The following is a 19,593-nucleotide window of genomic DNA, read 5'->3' as shown; positions in this document are numbered from 1 at the left end:
GCCATAGGGTATAACCGAGGTGACCCAGTAGAAGGACTTAACCAGTGCCGACAAAAGAAAACAGAGCATCCCACAGCATTTGCAGGAAGGCTGTGGATCCATTTTAACGCAGTTTTCGGCGATTTAAATAGAGCACATTTGAACCGTGAAAACATGGTTAAATGGACGCGCACCATAATTTCCCATACCACCTATGCAGGACAGAGTGCTTGCAACAGTTATGACCCCTCAGAAGAGGCCCACAATGAGAAATGGGTCCTGAAAAGATTGTCCCGTGCTTGGGAGCAATCAGTTCAGGGCAAAGGCAAAGTAAAGTCCCCAGAGGAAGCTCAGGCTGCAGCGGACATTCAGGCAGTGAGAGCACACCAAAGCCCCGCATGGGTAAATGAAGGAAAGAACAGCCCTCCACAGAAGTCGCTCGAATGCTACAACTGTGGCCAATTAGGACATTGGGCTAAGGAATGCAATGCACCCCAAAGATCACAGAGAGGCCAGCAGACAGGCACTCTGAATAGAAACAAAACAAAACCGATTCATAGTATAGGGATACAGTCAGGACAGACCAATGTGGACGGGATGGACTGACGGTGTTCGGGCTCCCCCACTTGGGTCTGTGACACTCTTTGGGATCAATCCGGAAGACCGGTAGTCACAGCTAAGGTTAGAGGGAAGCCCGTAGAGTTACTTTGGGACACAGGAGGGTCCCGCACCACAATTAATTCCACCACCACGGCACAGGCAGACACGTGGCCGACCACCTCCACCATCACACTTAGCGGTTTCACAGGACACTCGCATCAGGGACACATTACAGCACCCGTAGCAATCCAGCTAGGGAACATTTCCACCAAACACCCCGTCGTTTTAGTAAATCTTCCCCGTTCAGCAGAACACACATTGGATATAGATTTTATGAATGCCCATAGCCTGTCGTTCGACCCAGTAAACCAGTGTGTCTGGCGAATGGCAAGGTCAGACAGAGCACCCGCTACTCTCACAGTAGGAGAGTACGCTAATCGGATTAGCGCAGTAGGCGAATATTCTTTTGACCTGACTACACTAAACACGGACAGACAAGTGAGAGCAGTTTTAAACACACACAGGACAGCATTTGCCAGTCACCGGCACGACTGCGGCAGAATGACTGGACAAGTTCACGTTACCGGACCTGACCCCCGACCACAGAAACAATACAGATTTCCCCTAGAAGCAGAGGGAGAAATAGAGAAAGTAATAGGTAGCTTATTGGAGCAAGGGGTACTTAGGACAGTAGCCTCGACCAATAATGCCCCTATTTGGCCAGTGAGAAAGCCCGACGGATCATGGCGTCTGACCATTGATTATCGGGAGCTCAATAAAGTAACCCCAGCAGTAGCCCCCACGGTAGCAACAAGTCCCGAGACCATGCTCAAACAGGGACTCAACTCCAAATTCTTCACGGTATTGGACATTAGCAATGGCTTCTGGTCAATCCCATTGGCAAAGGCGTGCCAGTACAAATTTGCCTTCACGTTCAAAACACAGCAGTATACGTGGACATGCCTTCCACAAGGATTCCACAATTCCCCCTCCATTTTCCACCGACAGCTGGCGAATGGTTTAGAAAAATTTTCCCGCCCCGAATGTCTGGTACAGTATGTGGACGACCTATTACTGCAGACAGACACAAAGGCAGAGCACATTACGCTTCTGGCTGAGCTCCTGGAACTTTTAACCACGATTGGATGTAAAGTTAACCCCAGAAAGGCCCAGATATTGGAAAACAAAGTGATGTATTTGGGTACAGTCATCACGCACGGCAAACGCGAGATCGAATTCAAAAGGATTGATTCGATTGTCAAATTGCCCCTTCCCCAGAATGTTTCAGCCCTCCGGTCGTTCTTAGGACTGGTTGGTTATTGTCGGAACCATATGGATTCGCGACAAAGGCAGCCCCACTCTCAGACCTCCTTAAGAAAGGAGCCCGTTGGGAATGGCTTCCGCAGCATACAGAGGCTGTGGAAGAGTTAAAGAGAGCCCTTAGCACAGCACCCGCGCTACAAGTCCCAGACCAACTTTCCCTCTATGCAATAGAGGTAGCGAGCACAGATCTGACCCTCTCGGCCGTGTTACTTCAGGAACGGCACGAGCAGCTAAGACCAGTGGCTTATGCCTCCCGACTTTTAGACCCAGTAGAACAAGGATTCTCAGCCTGCGAGAGGCACCTCCTAGCAGTTTTCTGGGCAGTTCAATACTTCTCCTACATTACCGGACTCAACCCCATCACCATTTTGACCGAGCACACCCCCACACAGTTACTCCTAGACGGTCGACTGAAGGACGGTTCAGTTAGCCAGATTAGGGCAGCTAGGTGGACACTACTTTTACAAGGACGCGACATTACGGTACAACGGACCCGGACACACACATTTTTAGCCGACAACCTCCAATATCCAGGACAGCCCCATGAATGTGAAATTGTAGCACCCCTACACAACACAGGACCCTTCAGAGAGAAGACACCCCCCCAGGAAGATAGGGAACCCAAGACAAAGCCCCCAACACACAGACACGTGTGGCCCACTAAAGATATACGTGGACGGTTCATCCATGGTTTTGGATGGTGAGCGTATCACTGGATGCGGCATCTATGTCGAGGACGCGCAGGGTCGCGCACTCGAAGAAATAGCACTAAAATTGCCAGGTCACTTAGGCGCGCAGGCAGCAGAGCTCGTGGCCATAGCTTACATAGTGGACCACCCCGATTCTTTCCCCAGCCCGGCAGACATATATTCGGACAGTCTATATGTCTGCAACAGCTTAACGGATTTTCTACCCCTATGGAGGACACGAGATTTTGTCTCCGCAGACGGGAAACCCCTTCCATCAGCCCTTTTACTCTGCCACATCCTAGACAAAGCGAAGGATAGGACCTTTGGCATTATAAAAGTTAGAAGCCACCATAGGTCATCCCCCCCTGGAAATGTAAAAGCCGACGCACTGGCTAAAGCAGGTTCCAGGCGAGGACACTTTTGGACACCCCCAGCTAGCGCACCAGCTAGCGCCCCTGTGAGTGCAGTTCAAGTCTCACAGACAGACATTAAAGATTTAGCAGAGACACAGAAGCAGGATGAGGATCTCAGGGAGATTTTTAAAGGCAATTTTGTGCCTCAGTATGATAAGTTCCGACACGCTCTGACCACACATGAGGGTGTGATCATCAAGGACCAGCTTTATGTGGTCCCGCAGCAGGACAGAAACCAAATGATTGCCTTGTTCCATGACGGGCATGGACATCAAGGAATCGACACGACCACGAGGCACCTCAGGCAACTCTGTTGGTGGCCTAACTTAAGGACCGATGTAACCCATTACATTGAGAATTGCCTTATTTGCGCCCAGAATAACCCGGAGAGGTATTCCAAAAAGGCACAGCTTCGGCATACTCGACCAGTTAATGGCCCCTGGACAAACCTCCAGATTGACTTTATAGGACCATTGTCCCCTTGTTGGAATGGCTATAAATACGTATTGGTTGTAATCGATACCTTTACCAAGTGGGTAGAGGCATTCCCCTCACGAACGAATACAGCTAAGACAGCTGCAAAGATCCTGACCCACCACATCTTCACGAGATGGGGTTTACCTAGAAGTATAGATTCGGACCAGGGATCTCACTTCACAGGACGTGTCATGAAGAACGTCCTGACCATATTCGGCATTAAACAAAATTTTCACATTGCGTATCACCCACAGTCCAGCGGGATTGTAGAGCGCATGAATCGGACCCTAAAATCGACCCTTAGAAAAATGGTCCAGGAAAACAATTCTACATGGGATTCAGTACTCCCATTTGCACTAATGTTTATCCGAAATACGGTTTCCACATCTACAGGTTTCACCCCACACACACTCATGACCGGACGCCCTATGAAAGGTACAGAATTCCTTTTAGGACTGGACATGACTAGCCCCGAAATAACGGCCCTCACGCACGAGAAAGCTGTTAAAGAACTAGTTGAGACTGTGAGGTCTGCACAGATCGCAGCCGCAGTTCAACTAGGAAAACGCCGCAGACAAAGCACAGCCTGCTTTAATAAGAACGTACACACCACAGAATTCCAGGTTGGGCAACAGGTAATGCTATCTGTGTATAACCCCAGCAGTTTTTTGGCACCAAAACTTTCAGGCCCATATTCAATTTCGGACAAAATTAGCCCCTCAGTTTACAGGATAAAATACCCCAATGGAAAGACTGCATGGTTCCATATTAACCAACTGAAGGCATATGGAACACAGTCTAACCACGCACTGCTAGACGCAGCAGAACACCTCGCCCCGCCCACTAGAGACACGTTTCCACCATCCCCCTCACAGACCAGTTCATCATCGGACTCGCCCACGACTCCGCCCACTGACCACAACAGACCACGCCCCGAAACGCCCACAAGCTGCCACAGCAGAGACAGCGATACTGACACTAACTTTGAGGACAGCCACAGCACTCAACCCTACAGCCCACACTGTAGCGACTATGACCCCCGACTCCAGTGACCCCATGGAAGTCACCTATATTAAATATCCAGACCCACCACCCGACCCCGACTACCCCGACAATGCCCATTCAAGTTTAGACCCCACACTATGGCACAGGGACAATTCATACAGACTTGTCCATAACGATGAAAGTGACCCCCGGTCACATAATTCAAAAATTGCATGCCTGATCCACACAAGGGTGTGGGATCCGGGAGAGCAGGACGACACGGTGTCTGACTCCCGATACGGCAACCCCTTTGTGACCCTGTTCACAGAGACAGAGGAAAAGTGAGGTGTCCAGATGATGTAAAATAGGAACCGCTTGAGGGAAGCGATATCCTTTCTGATGGAACCTGCACGTATGTTTTGTTTGTTAGTTTATGTTTGTTTGCTTGTTGATATGTTAAGGGTTCGATTGCAGATCTTTTCAGCTGAAAAGATTGTGACCACCTTACACGCACACTAGTTTCTCCGCAGAAACCTTTGAGAACTTCAGTTGTATCCTCTGGTGAACCAACATGGTTCACGACTTGTTCCCTGTTTTTAGATGTTGGAGCATCTTGGCTCCTCCCTTGTTTTTTAGGTGCCCCTCTATTCGGCGAATAGAGGCTGCAAACCCACGGTTAACACATTCTTGCCCGTTTATTCCAGGTTACTCAGGCAGTGGACAAACGGCACTGAGGACCCGCCCTGTCTGAGAACCCACTTTGGTCAGCCAAGCTCGGGTACGGCACAGCAAGCCTTACCCGGGGATCCCATCCAAATCTTACCAGTAGCGGCCCATACGCAACACATTCGACCTTTTGTTTCAAAATTTGTTTTCATTTTTCGTTAGGTAGCCCTTAGGCCGCCATCCCACATGCTATTTACATCCAGGAATATTCGGATGGTAAATTGGCAAAGCCTGCGAGACGGCTCGCAGGAGGAACGTTGTTATGTGTATTCTGCTCCTAAATTCGCTTTTGAAAAAAAAAATGAGGGGAGTCAGAGGGTGTGACTTGGCCAGTCATTTAATGGGTCAATTGGAATGAGAGGACAGATACACTAGCAAGTACGGATATTAAACTGTGTATTGACAGATACTGTGCTTGATCCCATAGCTTTCGAAGAGTCGAAAGAGGGTTCACAGCAAGGATCGGCCATACAGGAGGAAGAGAAAGAGAACGAAGAGAAGACCATGATGGAAGCCTACCTATTACTGTTAAATGTTGTATTTGTATATGTGGAAGCAAGTCACGTTTCCCCCACAACCCCCGCCGTCAATGTTTCCCTCACACCAACTTCCCCGTGCTCAGCTCTGATCAGCGAAGTTCAGACCTGGTGCACAAAATTTATGACATGGTATTCAATGTCATACGTGATTGAATCACTGTTGGTGATTGCAATTCTCTGCGTAATTGTACAGACCCTCAGGTTGAGGAAGTGGAAAAGGAGAGCCTCCCGTTCCTGCCCCTCAACTGTTTACGGAGTTCGATCCCCTATTTTTCGGTTTCATCAATCCCCCTTGCCCCTTGATGAATAAAGCACTATGTTAATAAAGGATACCAATGTATTATATTGTTCTGAACTCGACTGCCGAGTCAGAAAGTGATATGTAATGTGGTGTGAATGGATAAGGTTTTTAGACTGTAATAAAATGTTTAAAGTAAGATAAGGATAGTACTTGTGATAGGTAGAGGTTCCCAGTTATTGGTAATGCATTTCCCCTTTGACATAGCGCCAAGTAGAAATGTCAGATAAATTTTTTTTTGCCATAGTTAAAGACAGCGTAGACGCCCAGGAACTTGCTGAGGTCAGGGAACACAAAGAGGGCACCCAAAGGCACTCGAAGAAACGTGCATAGGTGATACTTCACAATTTCTTGTGAGGATCACAAGAAGGGAATGTAGCCACCTAAGATGGACACTGGGCTACAAAATGGAGAACTGCTAAGGCTGCAGGGAAAAAACAGTCTTAGCAAGGACAAGCAGTTTGCAGAAGACTCATTAGCATTCTGCACGTACAGAAACCAGTTTGTGGCCAGGTGCAGAGTTTCAGCCAAAGGTGTAAATGGCAACAAGATCTACATAGTAATGAGGTGATCCAGATCCGGACCCCGCACAATAGAAACATTTAAGTATGAATGGATACTTTTGAGTAGACGCCCAGACAGAACGGCACCACAGTATCCAACACAAAGAACCATAGGGACCGCCCTACCCATCGAGGAACGACCCTCAGATTGGGGGGTTTCGAAGATATCGATTGGGAAAGGCCCAATCGATACATGGCAGGTAAAAGGCACGCCCCAAAGGGGCACGGACTTCTAGGAACTATAAAAGTAGATCCCCGCACATGGTTCGGTCTGTTTGGCTCCGGCTCTCTGTTTTGTCGCTCCGGCTCTGCTTTGCTGATACATCGCATCCTGACTCCAGTTCCATCGCCAGCCGTTGAGCCATCAGCCATCGAACTGTAAGTGCCAATACAACGATCGCTACGTGATCCAGACCTTGCTAGATCCTGACAACTTTAAGTACCTGAGAGTTGCAGACCAAGAACGGGACGAAGGCCTTGCTCATTGACCTTGCCTGTTCCTGTCTAGATAAGTATTTTAGTTGTTTAGTATTAGAAGTAAGTTAGTCTCTTTAGTGTATGCATGTGTATTTATTATATTTGTCATAATAAATATCAATCGTTTGGACTTACTAATCGGTGTACAGATTTATTACTTTGAACCTGACCTTGATATACTTGTGAGGTGTCTAAATACGGCACCTGGTGACTCCTGAGCATAATTACATACACAGAGCCATAGTAGTGTTAAGCACACGGCCTTTAAACGGAGGCATGTTAATACACTCCAGTAAAACGAGCAACATGATCCACAGCAATGTTTTGACTTTTAAATGCCCTCAGGGATGGGCAATAAATGCTGGTCCAGCCCGCGACACCCACAACCCATGAACAAACAAAAAAAAAAATCACTGCTCTGTATTTGGATGGTCACACTCACCTATACCATTTATCACAGACAGGGAATGGTGTTTTACTTGTGTGTGCTGATTTGCATTGATGAGCAATCGACAGCAAATTATTTAAGGGCCAATCACAGTTTTTTTTTTCCCCCAGTCACTCCAGTGTCATAATTTCCTTTATACAAAGCATCTTGTGATAATAATGGAATATCTGTGTTATCTTTGTTAGAGAAAATACACAGTAGTTCTGTAAAGAGCAATGGAGTCAAGAGACAGGAAAAGAGGATAAATCTTGGACCTTGATTGGAATTAAAAGGAGGATGAGAGTGAGTGAGGGCAGTCAAGACGCAAATGCAAGACTCAAAGAAAGCTAGATGTGATCCTGTCTTCAGCAGGAAGGACATAAGCTTATTAAGATCACACTGTCCTGGGAGAGGAGGAATTTATGATTTTTCTTTCCAAAAATCTCCCAGCTCATATTTTATTGTGGATTTTATCCAAAATGGAATCTCTGAATATTAGCTGCGTTCAATTAAAATATGACAGTGAGACGCTCACCGCTCTGACTGGAAGGTTCTTCAGGAAGAGATCCTCACTTCCCTCAGAAAACAATTGAGCCTTACACTGACGAAAGACTGCAGAAAGCCTACGAGCTGTCCTTCAAATATAAATCTCATTGACCAGGTGAAGTGATGACTCTATACTCAAGAATTATCACCTTCCCTTGTAGTGTCCCAGGCACACAAAGAGAAGAAAGGTCACAGCAAAATAAATTAATATTCTGTAACTTTTTATTCAAAAAACACAAGCTGTTATCATTTTTTTTTACATATATCATTTATTGTCAGCTCCTGTGATGTCGGCTGTGGGCTTAGCTGGCAAAATGAATTCATATTTAATGTATACTTCTTTCTGAATCTAACTCTTTGCAGATGACATTTTTGATATGGCCTCATTCTTCAGTATAGGTATTACGTGAGAAGCATTTTAAGGCTCACTTTTCTGAAAAACTCCATGTTGTAAACAGGCACATGCATAAATTCTGATTTTCTAATTTTGTTGAAATCAGAGTCGCAGATTCTTCTAACTATAGTGCTTGGGAGTTTTGGTTTGGATTGGTGCATTGGAGTATCTGTTCGGATTTGGGGCAGAGATATTGGGGGGCATGTTGGGCGTTCGGTTGACCGCATTTTCTTTGTTTTTGATCCCTTTCCTTAGCTCTTAATCTGAATGGGTTCTAGAATCAGATTACATTCTGAGCTACTTCATAAAACTAACACAAAATCTATTTGCTTGAAAATATATGGTTGAGGGCAGCACAGTGGCACAGTGGGTTAGCCCTGCTGCCTCACACCGTCGAGGTCCCAGGTTCGGTCCCAGCTCTGGGTCACTGTCCGTGTGGAGTTTGCACATTCTCCCCGTGTCTGCATGGGTTTCGCCCCCACAACCCAAAGCTGTGCAGGGTAGGTGGATTGGCCACGCTAAATTGCCCCTTAATTGGAAACAACAATTGGGTACTCAAAATTTTTTTTTAATGTATGGTTGAATGCTAAACAATAAATACGACAAAATATAGGTTAGTTCAAGAAGCAATGTTTTATTTTTTAGTTGTGGGGCAAGTATTTGACTGTAACGATTGAAAAGTTAACACCCATTTACTTTCATGTAGAAATGATCTTACATAATTTCTATGTATTGTGGGAGAAGATTAACTTGGCCAGGGGTAACATTTGGGGCGCGATGCAGTGGACCTGAGTTGAAGTCCGCTAAATGGTGTGTCTAACAGGGTGCAGGCGCAGAAAAACATTACGAAGGCACTCTGCTGTTTTTTTTGGCCATGGGGAGATTCTTTCCAACGAGACCGCATTTAAAGGGATTTCCTGCTGATGGCCTTCAGTTCCTCACAAATCAAGGTACCATTTTGGGAGGCTGCCCCGATCTATCCCCCCCCTCCCCTACAGCCCATTCAGGCCCCCTTCACATTTGATCCCGCTACCTGATAAGGTCCCCCACCCAGGGCCCGATCCCTGGCAGTTCCCAACCTGGCACCCAGGAACCCTGGCACTGTGACCCTGGCATTGCCAGGCTGCCCAGGTGGCATTGCCAGGGTGCCAGGCTTGTAGTGTCAAGGTGCCCGGGTGCCAGAGGGGGAGTTACCCTTCCCTGTCCTTGACCACGAGAGGGGTCTCCAATGGCCTGGGAGACCCCTGCACGTGTCGCTGGGCCTGGTCCATGGCTTGTGTGGACTAGTATTCAAGGACATTTTGACGAGGTCTCCCAGATGCGATGGTTGTGTCCCGGGCGCCTCGTGAATCGGGCAAATGTATATTTAGATGAACTGGACGGCTCATTTAAATATGCTGATCTGGACCACAGCTAATGAGGGAGAGGTCTAGGTTGTGACATCTCACCAGACCCTATTGAATCTCGCAAGACATTTCAAGCATCGCAAATCTCACCAGAGGCATATCGCGAGATTCATAGACCTCGTCCCAACATCACATCAGGCATGACAAGGCCGCTGAATTGTGTCCATGGTTTCATTTTTAATCATGTCTTCTTGTTAGGCCATAGGAAAGATTTACATTTACAGCGATATATCATGGGAGAGAAAGCTACTTTAGTTTAAGAGACACTAATAAGAAGAATACAAAAATGGAATACATAAAGAGAAAGACCCAATTATTCACCCTGTTTTGAGCATGAATTTCAAAGGGTTTCAGTGTCCCCATGTTTACCAATCTGTTTCACTTTTTTACTGATCTTTTCCTTTTTGAACTGTTTCCAAACTGGCTCGGGCCCAAGCTCTGAACGGTACATCATACAACATTGTACCAGATTGTCTTTGGATATATTGAAAATATGGTGAAGAGCAGAGGAAGACAGATCAGTTCATTGCGTCTTAGCAATCCTAAGATTGCCGTCAACCTGTGCACTTGTCCAGAGGCAGAGAATTGGCTACCTTTTTAAAGCATATGACAAAATGCAATTTCCATTTGAGTTATGGCAAAATTGTATTTGCTTTACCCGTATTTAATAAAAGACAATTGGTTTCTTCTGTCTCCTTCTTTGTCCAATTGACCATCAAAGAAATGGTTGAAATGGGTTAAAGTAATGCTATTCAAACTTGTCACAGAGCAAGTGGTATATTTCAGAACGAGTAGTATAGGTCACAGAACGAGTGATATACGTCACAGAACGAGTGATGTATGTCACAGAACGAGTGGTATATGTTGGAGAGTTATTTGTATATGTCACAGAGCAAGGGGGATATTTCATCGGGCAAGTGGTATATTTTGCAGAGTGAGTGGTGTATTTCTCAGAGTGAGTGGTGAATTTCTCCGAGTGAGTGGTAAATTTCGCAGTGAGTGGTGTATTTCTCAGAGTGAGTGGTATATTTCTCAGAGTGAGTGGTATATTTCAGCGGGTAAGTGGCATATGTCGCAGAGCAAGTGGTATATTTCTCAGAGTGAGTGGTATATTTCACAGCGAGTGGTATATTTCTCAGTGAGTGGTATATTTCTCAGAGTGGTACATTTCTCAGAGTGAGTGGTGTATTTCTCCGAGTGAGTGGTATATTTCGCAGTTAGTGGTGAATTTCTCAGAGTGAGTGGTATATCTCTCAGAGTGAGTGGTATATTTCTCAGAGTGAGTGGTATATCTCTCAGTGTGAGTGGTATATTTCTCACAGTGAGTGGGATATTTCTCAGAGTGAGTGGTATATTTCTCTCAGTGAGTGGTATATTTCTCAGAGTGAGTGGTATGTTTCGCAGATTGAGTGATATATTTCTCAGAGTGAGTGGTATATTTCTCAGAGTGAGTGGTATATTAAGGGGCATGTTGGAGGTTCGGTTGACCGCATTTTCTTTGTTTTTGATCCCTTTCCTTAGGTCTTAATCTGAATGGGTTCTAGAATCAGAGCAAGTGGTATATTTCTCAGAGTGAGTGGTATGTTTCACAACGAGTGGTATATTTCTCAGTGAGTGGTATATTTCTCAGAGTGGTATATTTCTCAGAGTGAGTAGTGTATTTCTCCGAGTGAGAGGTATATTTCGCAGATAGTGGTGTATTTCTCAGAGTGAGTGGTATATTTCTCAGAGTGAGGGGTATATTTCTCAGAGTGAGCGGTATATTTCTCAGAGTGAGTGGTATATTTCAAAAATATACCACTCACTCTGAGAAATATACCATTCACTCTGAGAAATTTACCACTAACTCTGAGAAATATACCACTCACTTTGAGAAATATACCACTCACTCTGCGAAATATACCACTTGCCAGCTAATATATACCACTCACTCTGAGAAATATACCACTCACTCTGAGAAATAGACCACTCTGAGAAATATACCACTCACTGAGAAATATACCATCGCTGAGAAACATACCACTCACTCTGCGAAATATACCACTTGCCCACTGAAATATACCACTTACTCTGAGAAATATACCACTCACCTGAGAAATATACCACTCATTCTGCGAAATATACCACTTGCCCGCTGAAATATACCACACAATCTAAGAAATATACCACTCACTCTGCGAAATATACCACCCACTCAGAGAAAGATACCACTAACTCTGAGAAATATACCACTCACTCTGAGAAATATACCACTCACTCTGAGAAATAGACCACTGACTCTGAGAAAGATACCACTGACTCTGAGAAATATACCACTCACTCTGAGTAATATACCACTCACTCTGCGAAATATACCACTCACTCTGTGAAATATACCACTCACTCTGAGAAATATACCTCTCACTTTGAGAAATATACCATTCACTCTGAGAAATAAACCACTCACTCTGAGGAATAGACGACTCACTCTGAGGAATAGACGACTCACTCTGAGAAATATACCACTCACTCCGACAAATATACCACTGACTCTGCGAAATTAACCACTTGCCCGCTGAATAGACCACTCACTCTGAGGAATAGACCACGCACTCTGAGAAATATACCACTTGCTCTGCGACATATACCACTAACCCGCTGAAATATACCACTCACTCTGAGAAATATACCACTCACTCAGAAATATACCACTCACTCTGAGAAATATACCAATCACTCTGAAAAATATACCACTCACTCAGAAATATACCAATCACTCTGAGAAATATACCACTCACTCTGAGAAATATACCACTCACTCCGAGAAATATGCCACTCACTCTGAGAAATAGACCACTCACTCAGAAATATACTACTCACTCTGAGAAATATACCACTTGGTCTGCGACATATACCACTTACCCGCTGAAATATACCACTTGCCCGCAGAAATATACCACTCACTCTGAGAAATAGACCACTCAGTCTCAGAAAGATACCTCTCACTCTGAGAAATATACCTCTCGCTGAGAAATACACCACTCAGTCTGAGAAATATACCACTCGCTGAGAAATATACCACTCATTCTCAGAAATATACCACTCACTGTGAGAATATACCACTCACTCTGAGAAATAGACCACTCACTCTGAGAAATATACCACTCACTATGAGAAATATACCACTCACTCTGAGAAATATACCACTCACTCTGAGTAATATACCACTCACTCTGCGAAATATACCACTCACTCTGTGAAATATACCACTCACTAGGAGAAATATACCACTCACACAGAAATATACCACTCACTCTGAGAAATATACCACTCACTCTGAGAAATATACCACTCACTCAGAAATATACCACTCACTCTGAGAAATATACCACTTGCTCTGCGACATATACCACTTATCCGCTGAAATATACTATTCACTCTGAGAAATATACCACTCACTCTGCGAAATATACCACTCACTCTGTGAAATATACCACTCACTCTGAGAAATATACCACTCACTCTGAGAAATATACCACTCACTCTGAGAAATATTCCACTCACTCTGAGAAATATACCACTCACTCTGAGAAATATACCACTTGCCCGCTGAAATATACTGCTCACTCTGAAAAATATACCACGAACTCTGAGAAATATACCACTCACTCTGAGAAATATACCACTTGCCCGCTGAAATATACCACTCACTCTGAGAAATATACCACTCACTCTGAGAAATATACCACTCACTCAGAGAAATATACCACTCACTCAGAAATATACTACTCACTCTGCGAAATATACCACTTGCCCACTGAAATATACCACTTACTCTGAGAAATATACCACTCACCTGAGAAATATACCACTCATTCTGCGAAATATACCACTTGCCCGCTGAAATATACCACACAATCTAAGAAATATACCACTCACTCTGCGAAATATACCACCCACTCTGCGAAATATACCACCCACTCTGAGAAATATACCACTAACTCTGAGAAATATACCACTCACTCTGAGAATTATACCACTCACTCTGAGAAATATACCACTCACTCTGAGAAATATACCACTTGCCCGCTGAAATATACCACTCACTCTGAGAAATATACCACTCACTCTGAGAAATAGACCACTCACTCTGAGAAAGATACCACTGACTCTGAGAAATATACCACTGACTCTGAGAAATATACCACTCACTCTGAGAAATAGACCACTCACTCGGAGAAAGATACCACTGACTCTGAGTAATATACCACTCACTCTGCGAAATATACCACTCACTCTGTGAAATATACCACTCACTCTGAGAAATATACCTCTCACTTTGAGAAATATACCACTCACTTTGAGAAATATACCATTCACTCTGAGAAATTTACCACTCACTCAGAAATATACCACTCACTCTGAGAAATAAACCACTCACTCTGAGGAATAGACCACTCACTCTGAGGAATAGACCACTCACTCTGAGAAATATACCACTCACTCCGAGAAATATACCACTCACTCTGCGAAATTAACCACTTGCCCGCTGAATAGACCACTCACTCTGAGGAATAGACCACTCACTCTGAGAAATATACCACTTGGTCTGCGACATATACCACTTACCCGCTGAAATATACCAATCACTCTGAAAAATATACCACTCACTCAGAAATATACCAATCACTCTGAGAAATATACCACTCACTCTGAGAAATATACCACTCACTCCGAGAAATAAACCACACACTCTGAGAAATAGACCACTCAGTCTCAGAAAGATACCTCTCACTCTGAGAAATATACCTCTCGCTGAGAAATACACCACTCAGTCTGAGAAATATACCACTCACTTTGAGAAATATACCACTCACTCTGCGAAATATACCACTTGCCAGCTGATATATACCACTCACTCTGAGAAATATACCACTCACTCTGCGAAATATACCACTCACTCTGGGAAATATACCACTCACTCTGAGAAATATACCACTCACTCTGAGAAATATACCACTCTGAGGAATATACCACTCACTGAGAAATATACCATCGCTGAGAAACATACCACTCACTCTGCGAAATATACCACTTGCCCACTGAAATATACAACTTACTCTGAGAAATATACCACTCACCTGAGAAACATACCACTCACTCTGCGAAATATACCACTTGCCCGCTGAAATATACCACTCACTCTGAGAAATATACCTCTCACTCTGAGAAATATACCACTCACTCTGAGAAATATACCACTCACTCTGAGAAATATACCACTCACTCTGAGAAATACACCACTCACTCTGAGAAATATACCACTCACTCAGAGAAATGTACCACTCACTCAGAAATATACCACTCACTCTGAGAAATATACCACTTGCTCTGCGACATACACCACTTACCCACTGAAATATACCACTCACTCTGAGAAATATACCACTCACTCTGCGAAATATACCACTCACTCTGAGAAATATACCACTCACTTTGCGAAATATACCACTCACTCTGAGAAATATACCACTCACTCTGAGAAATATACCACTCACTCTGAGAAATATACCACTCACTCAGAAATATACCACTCACTCTGAGAAATATACCACTTTCTCTGCGACATATACCACTTACACGCTGAAAAATAACACTCACTCTGAGAAATATACCACTCACTCTGCGAAATATACCACCCACTCTGTGAAATATACCACTCACTCTGAGAAATATACCACTAACTCTGAGAAATATACCACTCACTCTGAGAAATATACCATTCACTCTGAGAAATATACCACTTGCCCGCTGAAATATACCACTCACTCTGAGAAATATACCACTCACTCTGAGAAATAGACCACGCACTCTGATAAAGATACCACTCACTCTGAGAAATATACCACTCACTCTGAGAAATTTACAACTCACTCACAAATATACCACTCACTGTGAGAAATAAACCACTCACTCTGAGGAATAGACCACTCACTCTGAGGAATAGACCACTCACTCTGAGAAATATACCACTCACTCCGAGAAATATACCACTCACTCTGCGAAATTAACCACATGCCCGCTGAAATATACCACTCACTCTGAGAAATATACCATTCTCTCTGAGAAATATACCACTCACTCTGCGAAATATACAACTTGCACGCTGAAATATATCACTCACTCTGATAAATACCCCACTCACTCTGAGAAATATACTACTCACTCTGAGAAATATACCACTCACTCCGAGAAATATACCACTCATTCTCAGAAATATACCACTCACTGTGATAAATATACTGTGAGTGGTATATTTCTCAGAGTGAGTGGTCTATTTCTCAGAGTGTGTGGTATATTTCTCACAGTGAGTGGTATATTTCTGAGAATGAGTGGTATATTTCTCAGCGAGTGGTATATTTCTCAGACTGAGTGGTGTATTTCTCAGCGAGAGGTATATTTCTCAGAGTGAGAGGTATCTTTCTGAGTGAGTGGTCTATTTCTCAGAGTGAGTGGTATATTTCACGGAGTGAGTGGTATATTTCTCAGAGTGAGAGGTATCTTTCTGAGTGAGTGGTCTATTTCTCAGAGTGAGTGGTATATTTCACGGAGTGAGTGGTATATTTCTCAGAGTGAGTGGTATATTTCTCAGAGTGATTGGTATATTTCTGAGTGAGTGGTATACTTCTCAGAGTGAGTGGTATATTTCTCAGAGTGAGTGGGATATTTCTCAGAGTGAGTGGTGTATTTCTCAGAGTGAGTGGTATATTTCTCAGAGTGAGTGGTATATTTCTCAGAGTGAGTGGTGTATTTCTCAGAGTGAGTGGTATATGTTGCAGAGGAAGTGGTATATGTTGCAGAGCAAGTGGTATATGTTGCAGAGCGAGTGGTATATGTCACAGAGCAAGTGGTGTATTTCTCAAAGAAAGTGGTGTATTTCTCAGAGTGAGTGTATATTTCTCACAGTGAGTGGTATACGTCGCAGAGCGAGTGGTATATGTTGCAGAGTGAGTGGTATATTCCACAGAGCAAGTGCTATATGTTGCAGAGCGAGTGGTATATGTCACAGAGCAAGTGGTATATGTTGCAGAGCGAGTGGTATATGTTGCAGAGCGAGTGGTGTATGTCGCAGAGCGAGTGCTATATGTTGCAGAGCGAGTGGTATATGTCACAGAGCGAGTGGTATATTTCTCAGAGTGAGTGGGATATTTCTGAGTGAGTGGTATATTTCTCTGAGAGAGTGGTATATGTTGCAGAGTGAGTAGTATATTTCTCAGAGTGTGTGTTATATTTCTGAGTGAGTGGTATATTTCTCAGAGTGAGTGGTGTATTTCTCAGTGTGAGTGTATATTTCTCAGAGTGAGTGGTATATTTCTCAGAGTGAGTGCTATATTTCTGAGTGAGTGGTATATTTCAGCGAGAAAGTGGTAAATTTTACAGAGTGAGTGGTATATTTCTCAGAGTGAGTGGTCTATTTCTGAGAGTGAGTGGTGTATTTCTCAGAGTGAGTGGTATATGTCGCAGAGCAAGTGGAATATGTTGTAGAGCGAGTGGTATATGTCACAGAGCGAGTGCTATATGTTGCAGAGCGAGTGGTATATGTCACAGAGCAAGTCGTATATTTCTCAGAGTGAGTGGTATATTTCTCAGAGTGAGTGGTATATTTATCAGAGTGAGTGGTATATTTCTCAGAGTGAGTGGTATATTTCTCAGAGTGACTGGTATATTTCTCAGAGTGAGTGGTGTATTTCTCAGAGTGAGTGGTATATTTATCAGAGTGAGTGGTATATTTCTCAGAGTGAGTAGTATATTTCTCAGAGTGAGTGGTGTATTTCTCAGAGTGAGTGGTATATGTTGCAGCGGAAGTGGTATATGTTGCAGAGCAAGTGGTATATGTTGCAGAGCGAGTGGTATATGTCACAGAGCAAGTGGTGTATTTCTCAAAGAAAGTGGTGTATTTCTCAGAGTGAGTGTATAATTCTCACAGTGAGTGCTATACGTCGCAGAGCGAGTGGTAAATGTTGCAGAGCGAGTGGTATATGTCACAGAGCAAGTGGTATATTTCTCAGAGTGAGTGGGATATTTCTGAGTGAGTGGTATATTTCTCTGAGAGAGTGGTATATTTTTCAGAGTGAGTAGTATATTTCTCAGAGTGAGTGGTGTATTTCTCAGTGTGAGTGTATATTTCTCAGAGTGAGTGGTATATTTCTCAGAGTGAGTGGTATATTTCTCAGTGTGAGTGTATATATTTTTCAGAGTGAGTTGTATATTTCTCAGAGTGAGTGGTGTATTTCTCAGTGTGAGTGTATATTTCTCAAAGCGAGTGGTATATTTCTCAGAGTGAGTGCTATATTTCTGAGTGAGTGGTATATTTCAGCGAGAAAGTGGTATAATTTACAGAGTGAGTGGTATATTTCTCAGAGTGAGTGGTATATTTCTGAGAGTGAGTGGTGTATTTCTCAGAGTGAGTGGTATATGTCGCAGAGCGAGTGGAATATGTTGTAGAGCGAGTGGTATATGTCACAGAGCGAGTGCTATATGTTGCAGAGCGAGTGGTATATGTCACAGAGCAAGTGGTATATTTCTCAGAGTGAGTGGTATATTTCTCAGAGTGAGTGGTGTATTTCTCAGAGTGAGTGGTATATGTTGCAGAGGAAGTGGTATATGTTGCAGAGCAAGTGGTATATGTTGCAGAGCGAGTGGTATATGTCACAGAGCAAGTGGTGTATTTCTCAAAGAAAGTGGTGTATTTCTCAGAGTGAGTGGTATATTTCTGAGTGCGTGGTATATTTCAGCGAAAAAGTGGTATATTTTGCAGAGTGAGTGGTGTATTTCTCAGAGTGAGTGGTATACGTCGCAGAGCGTGTGGTATATGTTGCAGAGCGAGTGGTATATGTCACAGAGCGAGTGGTATATGTTGCAGAGCGAGTGGTATATGTCACAGAGCAAGTGGTATATTTCTCAGAGTGAGTGGTATATTTTTCAGAGTGAGTGGTATATTTTTCAGAGTGAGTGGTATATTTCTCAGAGAGAGTGGTGTGGGCGTGTTTCTCCACTGCCCACGACGGGTCGAAGAATAGCGGGAGGGCCTTCCCGACATTTTTCCCGACCACCCGCTGTTCTCCCCCCCCCCCCCCCCCCCACGGCCGCCCCACAGCACGAATTGCTGCTCGCTGTTTTTTATGGCGAACAGCGATTCTCCCCACGCACCACGGCCGTGTCAAGGGTGGCATGGGCCTGCGATCGGTGGGCACCGATCGCGGACAGCGGGTCCGATACCCGCGCACTACTTTTTCCTCCGCCGCCCCGCTGGATCACTCCGTGGGGCGGCTGAGGGGCATGACGGCCCGCGCATGCGCTGGGTTTGACGCATATGCGTGATGACGTCATCCGCGCATGCGCGGGTTGGAGCTGACCAACCCGCGCATGCGCGGCTGACGTCATCGTGCGCGTCAGCCGCCGTGACGCTTGGCACGCAGCCTTAGCGACGGTCGCTAAGCCCGCGATGCCGTGCTTCACGGGGCTGCGCTGCTAGCCCCCCCCCGGGGGGGAGAATCGGGTCCCGGGAGGGGGCGCGGAGGCTGCAGTGAAACATGGCCAGTTTCACGGCAGCCTTTACAACTCGCCGCATTTGTGGAGAATCACGCCCATATATATTTTTCAGTTTGAGTGGTATATTTCTGAGAGTGAGTGGTGTATTTCTGAGTGAGTGGTATATTTCTCAGAGTGAGTGGTATATTTCTCAGAGTGAGTGGTGTATTTCTCAGAGTGAG

This window comes from Scyliorhinus canicula, chromosome 1 (assembly GCF_902713615.1).
Source record: "Scyliorhinus canicula chromosome 1, sScyCan1.1, whole genome shotgun sequence".
Lineage (NCBI taxonomy): Eukaryota > Metazoa > Chordata > Chondrichthyes > Carcharhiniformes > Scyliorhinidae > Scyliorhinus > Scyliorhinus canicula.
This window is presented reverse-complemented; position numbering follows the sequence as displayed.